Source organism: Bidens hawaiensis, unplaced genomic scaffold, assembly GCF_021521415.1.
Source record: "Bidens hawaiensis isolate Kalapana, Puna unplaced genomic scaffold, B.hawaiensis_p1.1 tig00011868_1, whole genome shotgun sequence".
Taxonomy (NCBI): domain Eukaryota; kingdom Viridiplantae; phylum Streptophyta; class Magnoliopsida; order Asterales; family Asteraceae; genus Bidens; species Bidens hawaiensis.
In genome coordinates this window covers 103,050-115,621 of record NW_027491949.1, presented here as the reverse complement: position 1 = coordinate 115,621, position 12,572 = coordinate 103,050, and positions in this window count along the sequence as shown.

The window sequence follows — 12,572 nt, the reverse complement described above, 5'->3', positions numbered from 1 at the left end:
GCTTTTAAAAATACTCATATTTCACATTTTGACTCACAACAAATTTTGATTTAAGTGTAGTTAATTTGTACCAAACAATATATTTACCAACTTTTGACATATAAAAATCAAATTTAAGTTCCACAAAATCCCAAAACAATCATTGATAAAAAAAACTAAGAAATTAAACATGATAAACTTTGTTCTGTTTGAAAGTGATTGGTATATAGTATATACTACATTACATTTTAACACACACACACACACACACACACACACACATATATATATATATATAGTTTACTAAATTAATCCAAAAAATAAATGGATAGATTTGAAGCATATATTTATAATTTATAAATGTATATAACAATTTACAATAATAAATAAATAAATGGATTGATTTTTAAAAAATGGATCGACTTTTAAGCATATATTTATAATTTAATGATTAAAAAAATTACTTTGTAAAATGGAAACATATTCGAGCTTTGTTTTTCTTTACAATCTTCTAAAATATGCATAGTATAATATGTTAATGATAACATTTGAAATTATATTTTTTTCAATCTTTGACAAACATGGTTTGTTGTTAATTTTTGAATTTCACAAAGTATTTTGAAATATATAGTAAAATAATATGTTAATATTTATTTTTATCAAAATGTATAGATATAATAAAAATAGAGTGTAAAAAGAAAGTGAATAATTATTGATCTATTACATATATTAGGTTAAATTAAGATATTAATTTTGGAGGGAAGAGAATTTATGAGAATTAACCAAAAAATAACAAATATTCACAATTATTTTACTTTATTAGAATAGAGAGATAGCTATAGCTAACTCATGAATCTTTAGTCCATATACTCCACCTACAACGCGGGAAAATGATGGTTAAGAATTTACTTATATCGAAAAGCAAATGTAAGACTTTGAAAAATCTCTTATCTATTTCTAGTTTTATTTATTCTTCACAATCAACAGATGTCATTATTATTATCGTACTCAGTAAATTCCACTAATAGCAAAGTTAAGGTAGGATCTGAGGAGGACAAGATGTAGACAGCCTTACCTCTACCTTATAGGAATAGAGAGGCTGCTTCCAGTGAGACCCCCGGCTCGATAGTGGTTTTGCATCAAGCCTTGGACATAAGGCACACAACACTCAACCATCGAGACCCAGGCCGATTGGTGCATGTACATTGTTTTTCGGCTATCAACACCACTAGATGATACCTGATTAGCCTTCCGTCATTTTTAACGCTATTTTCACGGAATTAGTAAATTAACATTAAAATTAGTGCAATTTCACTTTTGCCCACTCAAATGCCTATTTTCAAAAAAAAATTAATAAAAAAAATAAAAATAAAAATTCTTTACTTCCTATTATCACATATCTAGATTTTATCCATGACATTATTTTTTCTAATATTTAAATATTTGTTTGGATATTAATTTTATTTATTGTAAGAAAGTTAATAATATACTTACCATTTGATAATGTAATAGTTTCACAAATAAATGAGATGTTATAGCCCGGCTTAAAATTTATTTGGGTATGGTGATTCTCATGACCCGCTTTTTTTTATTATAAATTGTTTATTAATTATGAATAATATTTTTTTTAAAAATAATCGAATATTATTTTTTAATATATCCCTATTTTATAGAATTTTTCATATCAAATATTTGGTGAGATTAATTTTTAATTTAATAAGATGTTATAACTTGTTTAAGTGCTATCTAGTTTTGGTGAGATATATATCCGTGAATTCAGATCAAATACATGAGAAACATCCATTTATAAATAAAGCAATCTGATGGCTTAAGAGAATTAGGAAGCGAACAGAAAACTTTTAAAGATTTAGTTTATATATATTTAAGATTACTATTATTTTAATATAAAATCTTGTGTTATTACAATTTTAGCCAAAATTTGACCAAATCAAACAAATAAGAAACGGACAAAGTGGGCCAAACTACTTACGTGTAATACATTTGACCTAAATTAAAAAGAAAAATAAATCAATATACGCATGATAATAACGTAACCAGAATAAAGCATTCATTAATTCATCCATGAAGTTCATACATAAAAAATAGGGTAAAAACACCGCATTGCAATCTTGAATGCATCTGGATAATTGAAGAAGCGTGGATCGACTCACTGGTAGACGATCTACATTCCTCGGGTGTGATTATGCAACTTCACCGATGGTTTCTCTTGGATCTGATGGATCTGGGTGTGATTCCACCTACAAAACGAACAACACCGTCAACTTACCCCTCAGAAAGGGACAGAGGGTCCTCTTTGGGGTAACCCTCCGGTGTGAGAATAAGTATTTGTGGGAGAAGATAATAATATGTGAGAGTAAGGAATGTAGAGTGTATTGCTTAATAGCTGAATACTCTGTGATTGTATGTTATCAGGTGATATTTGATGATCCTTCCTTGTGGAGTTGATGCTGTATTTATAGTGCTAGGGTTTCCACTGATTGGGCTCAGACCCAATTAGGGTTTTGTTGGCCTCCTCCAATTGCTTGGCGCCACGTGTCCTTGGGGACACCTGGTGCTTTCTCATTGGTTGTAATCACGTGGTAGCACATGTGTCATGCTGAGTTGTCCACCTTTCATTTGGCAGCTGTCAACATCAGCATATTCTTATTCCTTAAAAAGATACCTTCTGGAAGGTTGTCTGACGTGCACAATCAAGGTTGCCCTAATCCTGATCTGGATAAGGACGAGGTTGATTATGTGCATGTGTGATATGCGCCAATCCTGAGGATGCGCGAGGTCTTCTCTTTATTCTCACGCGCAGATGTTTCATGCGCAGATGTGATATGCGCCGCGCGCTGATGCGCCACGCGCATATGTGATATGCGTGAGCATATGTGTGCCTGGGCATATGATGCCTGAGCATGTGTGGTGCCTGGGCATATGATGCCTGAGCATGTGTGGTGCCTGGGCATATGCTGCCTGAGCATATGTGATATGCGCCATGCGCGTAGGTTTTAGCTTAGTGCCTTCGTAATGTCTTGATTTCAAGCCTGTTGTCTATATCTTGTGGGTTGACCCGCCTTGCTCCGTGTTGAGGCGGGTACATACCTCTTCAAGCCCCCCCAGTCTAATGTGTGTCTTGTCTCGCGCGAGCGAGGCAAGATAGATGTTAGACTTAACAAGTTGCTCTTTTAGTAGGGGTTTTGTCTTTTTCTTCTTATTATTCGTCGTTGCGCGAAGTTCTATCCTTTTAGTTGAAAACGAATCGTCCCTGGACGTGGTTGGTTGTTGCTGACGTGGTTCAGTGATGGAGACGTGTCAGGCCTTTCGTGTGCTCGAGGTGCTACAGTTGTCTTTCGTGTCCCCTCACATGCTGTCAGTTACACGTGTCGCGCTCGCGTTGGTCCGTTCCTGCGAGTGGTGGCGCGTGAACTCTGGCAGCAGCCGTATAGTTTCCTTTCGTGTCCCCTCACACAGTGTCAGGGACACGTGTCGCGCTCGTAGTGGCTTAAACCTGCGAGTGGGGGCGCGTGAAGTCCGATCAGCACCCATTTTCCTCTCTCCTGGGCCTATAAAAGCCAGCCCTTAGAGGTTTTTGTATCCTTCATCTTCTTGTTTATTATTCTGAACTTTTTCTTTCTTTATCTTCTGATTACCTCTGTTCTGCTTCCCGAATATCTGTTATTCAGAAGCACCCTTTGTTCGCTGTCACAGTTGCATGTCTGATAGCTCAGACAACACAAACTCCCCCATCCATTGCCGTAGAAAATCATTAGTAATGTCTACCTTGAAGAAGACCGGCAAGGGGAAGAAGGCTGCTGAGGGCTCATCGGAGGAGGTAGGGAGGACCAAGGCGGTTAAGAGGTGGAATGAAATCCCCTGCAAATTGAAGCAGGCTGATCTTGACAGCCTTATTGCCTCTCAGGGTTTTCCCCCCCTGTTTGGCTGCATGTTGCCTGTGGCCGGGCAAACGGCGGCGGACCCGCCTACCGGCTATATATCCCTATATAGCCATTTTTTCACCCACTGCAACCTTCGTCTCCCGATGACAAGGTTTGTGGGTGCACTGCTTCAGTTTTATGGGATTCATATATCCCAAGTCCATCCGTTTGGACTTGTGCGCATGACTCACTTTGAGTTCATGTGCAAATCCCAGCGCGAGGAGCCCACCCCTCGGCGCTTTCAATTTTTTTACAAGCCCAAGATCCAAGACAGTTGGTTCTCTTTTATTCCTCGCAGTCAGAAAGTGAAGTGCTCCACTGTTTCATTCAAGAGCCTTCATGACTGGTCTGAGAGGTTCTTCTATATAAGGGCTGGTGTGATCCCCATCCGCATGACCATGCGCTCGATTTCTTCTGCGCCTGCGGATGTGGGTGTCCTCAAGAACCCAACTGGCGCCTGGGTTAATAAGCTGACCGCAGAACCATCCCCCGCCAAGAACATTTGTGAGGAGGCGCTGGTGGGGGTTGGTATGAGCAAGAGGTGGGCGGACAGCGCGCTTGAGCCCGTTATCCAAGTCGACGGGTTATGTAAGTTTTATCTCATTGTTTTACTTCTGCGCGAATATAATTCTTTTTGCTGAACTCATTTGACTTGTTTTGTGCAGTCACCAAGGAGTATATCCATGCTGCCTATGATGAGCACATGGAGGGTGGCTCCGTCGCGCTTGGCGCTGGGGAGGTTGGTTTCCCTGATCGCTTTGATGACATGTTCATCCCTGTTGATCTGGGATTTGTCTTCGACAGCGATGCGCCTGGTAAGCCTTTGTACTTATGCATTTTCCTTTATAATACCAAATTTTGCTAACACTTCTGTTGCATGTATTGTAGATGCGCTCGAAAACTACGAGCTGGAGCTCGCGGAAGAGGAGGAGGAGGAGGAGGCGCCCCAACTAAAGCGTAAAGCTAAGGGGAAAACTGGCGCAGGGGCCAGTAAGAAACAGAAAAAAGATGTTGCCCCTGTTGTTCAGGACCCTCCTACTCAGGCGGGGGGATTTGGGGAAACCCAAGAGTTTACCACCAAGGTTTCCTTGTCTTCCCTACCTATAAAAGTGGGCAGACCTCCTGTCCACCTGAGGCATGGTGCCACCACCTCTTCCCTTCGCGCGGCGGAAACGCCCGCGACAGGTAAACTTTGCTTATCCTTTATGGTTCTATGAGCGCGATCCTTATAGGATTACTAATGAATCTTGTCTTACTCAAATGTTTGTAGAGCCGGCGACAGCGCAAGAAGATGCTGAGGCTGCGCCGGAGGTCGCTTCGAAGTCCCCCGTTTTACCCTCAAAGATGGGTAGAATGGACTTCATGGCGATGTTTGCTGCACGAACGGAGTTGCGCTAAGGTACGTATTGCGCTCTTATTTTCTGACTCTTTTAGATCAAGTCCTGAACCACTTCTTGTTGTTGATTTTTTCATAGAAGCCGTAGCTGGCGCACAAGCTTCTGGTGGCACTTCTGGCGCCGTTGCCAGCGCCGTTGGCTCTGCTCCTGCTCCTGCAAGCGATGAATCTCCCTTCATCGGCATTACTAAGGAGCAGGAGGCCGTTTTGCGCGCTGACTTGGCGGCGTCGAGACCTCCCTCACCTCCTCCTGCGCACAGCCCTCCCCGCGAGACCGATTTTGATTCTAGGTCGCAGGAGAAGAGGCCTATTTCAGAGGAGGATGAGGAGGTTCATGCTGAAGACTCCTACGACGCCCGCGCCAGCCCTGCAGCGCCACGAGGTTTCGCGGCGGAGCCATCTCGTGGGGCTGGCGCTGACTTTTCTGCTTCGTCCCCGCAGGTATAGTTTCTTTTTTGCTCCGCTGCGCGGACTTCCATCTTAATGTTTTGATGACTTAGACAATTTCTTTGTTTTTTGCAGGAAGCCGATCACACTTATCGCCCGAGATGGAATATTACTGAAGATAGCACATTTCAGTCCATGGGGGTGTGTGCGGAATTTTGGGCTCATGCTGTGCCTCCATCTGAAAGGAGGTTCCAGGAGGACCGCGCTCGCGACGACCTGCTCAATGATCATATGTTTGCTGGGTCGGCCTTCATTGCTGCCTCCCAAGAGCTTCGCTCTGATTACGTAAAAGTACGTGATGCTCTTGCGGAAGCCAAGCAAGAGGCTAAGGTGTCTGCCTGGCATCTTTCTGATGCTCGCGAGAGAGCTGAGAAGCTCCAAGCAGAGCTCAGTGAGAACCGAGCCAGTGCCAACAGCGCCTTCGTGAAGCGCGGGCATGAGCTTCAGGCGGCGCGGGAGAAGCTGCAGGCGGCGGAGGCGGACGCGGCCAAGTTTTCACGCAGAGCGCGCGACTTGGAGCTGGAGGCTGAGGCGCGTGACCAAGCTCTTGTCCAGTCTATCACTGAAAAATCATCACTGGAGAGTGAGGTTGCGCGCCTGAAGAGGGAGCTCGCGGCCGCGCAGGCCGATAAAGATGAAGCCCTGGCGACGGCAGCGTCTAGCCAGGAAGCACTTGATGCTGCGCGGGCGGAAAAAGAAGAAATCTTGGCGGCAGCAGCGTCCGACAAAGAGGAGATAAAAAAGAGTAAGGAAACTGTTGAGTTATTAAACTCTCAGGTTCCTGCCCTCGAGACGTCTGTTGCTGGCCTCGCGCAGGATCGCCACTGGCTGATCTCACAGGGCATGACTCGTTGCGCTTACGCGATGAAATACTCAGGCGAGTTTCAGGCCCTGGTGATGGATTGCAAAGCTGCCGCGCGCTTGGTGGGCCGAGCTGAAGGGTTCACGGATGGTTATGAATATGGCATGTTGAAGAAGAACCCATCCGAGTACCCTTATCAGAGCAACGCTGCCTGCGCGGAAATGACCGCGATGGGGGAGAAGTACATGAACACTCCCATTCCCATCCTTGCGCAGGTATTTTAACCTTAATGAGATTGCCTTGACTTATTTTCTAAGTCTTTTTGTACTCATATTTTTGCTTATGATTTGCAGATATCCGCGCTTGCTGACCAGCCCGACCTCGGCGCGCTAAAGAAATTACTTGACGAGTGCGAAGGGGCTGGCGGCGACGTTGGCGCGGAGAATGCTGGCGTTGCTAGCGGCTCTGGCGTGGCCAAAGGATCCGCTCCTGACACTGTTGTGCCAGAAGACTCCATTCAAGATGAAGAACTTGACTATGGTCAGTTTGGAGACGAAGAGGAGCAGGCTGCGCCAGATGCCGAGGGCGATGATGAGGATGATGAAGAGGCTGATGTCAACGTGGAGACTTGAGAAGCCCTTCATGTTTTTATTTTTGTTTGTAATTTGTATCTCATCTTGTAAACTTGTAAATTTCAATGCTTTTGAATGAAATTATGTTTTTCCCTTCTTCGCATCTTGCGTATTCCCAGTCATCTCTTTATATCGCATGATTGCTTGTTAAATATAAGATATGCTTGCACGTTGGAATAAGAACAAGGTTGTAAAGAATTTATTATACTTAACCCTTGTCATATTGTAAGTGATTTTGCCATATCTTGATTGTGTTGACACGTGTCTTGGCGCTTTCATTATTCCTCTTTTGCGCGACGTTATCACGCGTTTATGGAATTATGAGTTTTTTAGCCTTACGCGTCAATGTGTTACTCAGATATCCATTACAACTTTATGCGCGACCTCGACCTGAGACCTTAACAACCATGTTTTGGCATTTGCTTTGCCTTAGTTGTGTTTAGGTGTTTTATGGTCAGGCTGCGCAGCATGCAGGATGGATGTTGTGAATTGTTTGAGCTAAGGCTCACAATATTGGGCTAAGGCCCTGACGTTTTAGAGTTAAGACTCTTTAACGCGCTTGCGCATGTATGTTTTACTTCGTTTTATTTTATTTTGATGTCAATACAATGTTGTCATATTGCTCAAAATTAATAAAGGGAAGTGTGAAACATGTATACAAAAGGTAGTAGAATTGGGCTAAGGCCCTGACGTTTTAGAGTTAAGACTCGTTAACGCGTTTGAGCTTGTTGCTCGCGCATGTATGTTTTACTTCGTTTTATTTTGTTTTGATGTCAATACGATATTGTCATATTGCTCAAAATTAATAAAGGGAAGTGTGAAACATGTATGCAAAAGGTAATAGAATCCACATTAAGAGAAGATAGCGCGTATCATTATTCATAATGGCTTAAAAAGCCTTGATTACAAACTTGATATTTTTACATGAAACATTTTCTAAGCTGCGCCGCGTTCCATGCGCGCGGGATCTTCTTTCCATTCAAATCTTTTAAAGCATATGCGCCTTTCCCCAATTCTTCTGAGATTTGATAAGGTCCCTCCCAGTTGGGGGACATTTTTCCCGGGGGTATCGCGCGGCTAGCTTCATTGTTTCGAAGGACAAAATCATTTTTCTTGAAATGGCATTCTTTCACGCGCTGGTTGTAATATTTTTCCAGTTTTTTCTTGTATCTGGCTTCACTGATGATAGCCGCTTCTCTGCGCCCTTCAAGTAAGTTGAGATCCAACCTTCTTTCGCGCTCGTTATCAATCTTGCTCATCATGAGCACTCTATGGGATGGGCATCCAATTTCTGCTGGAATCATTGCCTCTGTTCCATAGGTTAGGCTGAACGGGGATTCGCCGTTGCTGGTTTTGCTTAATGTCCTGTGTGCCCACAGGACATTAGGTAGCTCTTCGACCCAAGAATGGGATTCTCCCTCCAACCTTTTCTTCAGCCCATTTAACAAGCTTTGATTCGCGCGCTCCACTTGGCCATTCCCCTGAGGGTGGTATACCGAAGTGAAGATTTGGTTGATGCGCAATTCCTTGAGCCAGTTGGATATCTTCTTGTCAGTGAATTGTTTGCCATTATCGCTCACAATTTCCATGGGCAAGCCAAAACGGCATATGATGTGGCTCCAGATAAACCGCTTCATCGCTTCAGCTGTGATTTTTGCTAGTGGCTTGGCTTCAACCCATTTTGTGAAATAGTCTACTGCCACTACCAAAAATTTTACTCGCCCAGGCGCTTGCGGTAGGGGACCCACAATGTCGATTGCCCATTTATGGAAAGGCCATGCGGAGGTCACCGGAATCAAGTTGTTCTTTGGCCGCATGGTGTTTGGCGCATAGCTCTGACATGCTTTGCACTTTTGGATCTCTTTTAAAGCGTCCAAGTACATGCCTGGCCAATAGTAGCCTGCGCTCATTGCCTTGGCAACCACCATGCGCGGGCCAGCATGAATTCCACAGATTCCTTCGTGTATCTCTCTGATCACATAGCTTGCTTCCTCAGCATCTAGGCACTTCATGAGCGGCCCAAGATAAGAGCGTCGATACAATGTACCATCAAGCAGTTCATAGTTCTGCGCCTTATGTCTTATCTTCCTCGCTTGCGCGCGATCATCTGGTACCTTTCCCTCCATCAAGAATTCCGTTATTGGAGTTATCCATGATGAAGGGGTTGTATGAGTTACCAGGACAGACTTCGCTACCACCGACGGGTTGCTCATTACTTCTACCCTGACATCTTTGCCAAAGTGATCAAAACTGGTTGATGCAACTTCAATGAAGAAGCGTGGATCGACTCACTGGTAGACGATCTACTTTCCTCGGGTGTGATTATGCAACTTCACCGATGGTTTCTCTTGGATCTGATGGATCTGGGTGTGATTCCACCTACAAAACGAACAACACCGTCAACTTACCCCTCAGAAAGGGACAGAGGGTCCTCTTTGGGGTAACCCTCCGGTGTGAGAATAAGTATTTGTGGGAGAAGATAATAATATGTGAGAGTAAGGAATGTAGAGTGTATTGCTTAATAGCTGAATACTCTGTGATTGTATGTTATCAGGTGATATTTGATGATCATTCCTTGTGGAGTTGATACTGTATTTATAGTGCTAGGGTTTCCACTGATTGGGCTCAGACCCAATTAGGGTTTTGTTGGCCTCCTCCAATTGCTTGGCGCCACGTGTCCTTGGGGACACCTGGTGCTTTCTCATTGGTTGTAATCACGTGGTAGCACATGTGTCATGCTGAGTTGTCCACCTTTCTTTTGGCAGCTGTCAACATCAGCATATTCTTATTCCTTAAAAAGATACCTTCTGGAAGGTTGTCTGACGTGCACAATCAAGGTTGCCCTAATCCTGATTTGGATAAGGACGAGGTTGATTATGTGCATGTGTGATATGCGCCAATCCTGAGGATGCGCGAGGTCTTCTCTTTATTCTCACGCGCAGATGTTTCATGCGCAGATGTGATATGCGCCGCGCGCTGATGCGCCACGCGCATATGTGATATGCGTGAGCATATGTGTGCCTGGGCATATGATGCCTGAGCATGTGTGGTGCCTGGGCATATGATGCCTGAGCATGTGTGGTGCCTGGGCATATGCTGCCTGAGCATATGTGATATGCGCCATGCGCGTAGGTTTTGGCTTAGTGCCTTCGTAATGTCTTGATTTCAAGCCTGTTGTCTATATCTTGTGGGTTGACCCGCCTTGCTCCGTGTTGAGGCGGGTAGATACCTCTTCAATAATCATGGGCGTTCATGTAGGTTCCCTGCCGGATCTACACGGAATATCTTGTTCTACGTAGGTGAGGAATCCCTACGTAAGACGTTACGAGCGTAGAAGACGATACGAGTTAACACGATCGAACACACGTTACAATAAGCAAAGACACGTTGTATATTGCAACCGGAAACACGTGATATCAATCACTGATTACAGGACTCGTAAACACGTAAACTGATTAACTTCGTTACTAAACAGCCGTAACCTAATGCTATATAACCACGACAACTTCGGCTGGCATGTTCAGGCGAAGTTGTCACTAACTTCGCTTATCTAACAAGTTCGCCTATATCAGCGAACTTGTTAGCTAACTTCGCTTAATACAAAATACAAATCCAAACGACTCGATTACAGACACTATATACTGAACTACTGACATCATGTACCAACAGACCCCCCCTTTGTAGTAGCTTCAATCTTTATCTTCAAACACGTGTCTTGTAATCTTCAACAATCTTGTATCTTCATCTTTAAGCATGAACTCCTTCACGTACACAAACTGATACAATTCTTTGATATTTCTTCGCTTCGTCTTTCCAAGCAGGAATATAAAATATCTTCTTCTCATTCAGCACCTGCAGATCAGCTTGCGACAAGTTCACTAGATGCATCGGATCATAGACTCTCAGCAGCTCTTGTTCATCTTCGTCCTCCATTACTGCTTCAGCTGTCTCACAATCTACATACCACCACTTCAGATCCTTCAGCACATCCCTGGGCATTTGTTTCATCGGCACCTCTTTTAGACACCGGATCGGCTTATACTTCATAATCATCCAAGGCTTGCCATCTGCTCTCATCCCTCTATCTTTGTCTTCGATGAGTTTTCCCTTTTGTGGTTTCAACAGCTCGAACTTCTTCTCTTTTATACTTTCCTTCCAAACAATCTTCCCTATGACTCTAGCCATGTTATCATCACTTCTGTTGATTAACCCCAATCTGGCTAAGTCTTTCACTTCACATTCTGGCAATGTATTCAATGATCTCAACATCCTCTTGAAGTATTGAACACCATCATACCTTTTAATCACAAAGAGCCTCAACTGCTTATCATATATCCAGCATATAATCCCCTTTCTCGATTCAGCATAGTCTCTAATGTTGTGACTCTTCTTAAACATAGTAGGGACCGCCGGTTTCTTCGTTTTTACGAACCACTGAGCATAGCCTTCTTTCCATCTAGGCTGCTCTTCCCATTCCGTCTCATCATTTCCAATCTCTTGACTCATATTTGCCTTATCGACTTCTGGAATCTCATGCTCCACATTCTCCTCTACTATCTCCCCCTCTTCAATATCATTATCAATCACTATCTCTGCACCAATCTTCTCTATTTCATCAACTGGTAATACATCATCATCACCTACAAATTCATCATCCATCTCCTCAACGTCCACTACCACCACATCATCACCACCAGCTGCACTTGTCGACTCCCCCTGAGTTGTGGAAGTCCCAAGAGCTTGATTTGTTCTTGGCAACTCTCCACCTGCACCTTTCGATGCATTGGGATCATCGTCTCTATCATTTCGCTTCTTAGTCCTCAGCTCATCGCCCTTACAGCTCGTCTCCCCCTGAGATGCCAAGAACTCCTTCAAAGCATCTATGATTTTGCCATGTTCTACCAGCAGGGACGACTGCAACTGATTCTCTGCAATTAGGCGCTGAATAGCCTGGGTCTGGATAAGATTCACCCTTGATTGTTCTGCCACGTCCCATTCAAGTGCTGCTATTCGTTCAGAGTCTGATAAGGTTGCATCGAAATCAAACCTCAGATGAGATATATCTTGAGTGTACAGAGGAGGGATTTCCAATGTAACCGGGACCTCAGAAGTAGGCATAGACGTAACCGCAGGTGGTATCGTCACCGATAACCCTGCAGTGGCCACAACCGTCGACTCAATAAATCGTGCCACGACCTCCGTTGGATTAAGAGTTGGAGGTGGCAAAGATACAATCTCCGGAGCCAATAGTTGGAATGTAGTGGGTGGGAGGCCAAAGGCAGATGAGGTAGCCACCACAGGAACGTCCGTGGCGCTTGGCCTTGTAACTTGTAATGATGAGGGAACAATAGTCATACCGGACAGTGCGGGTGGGG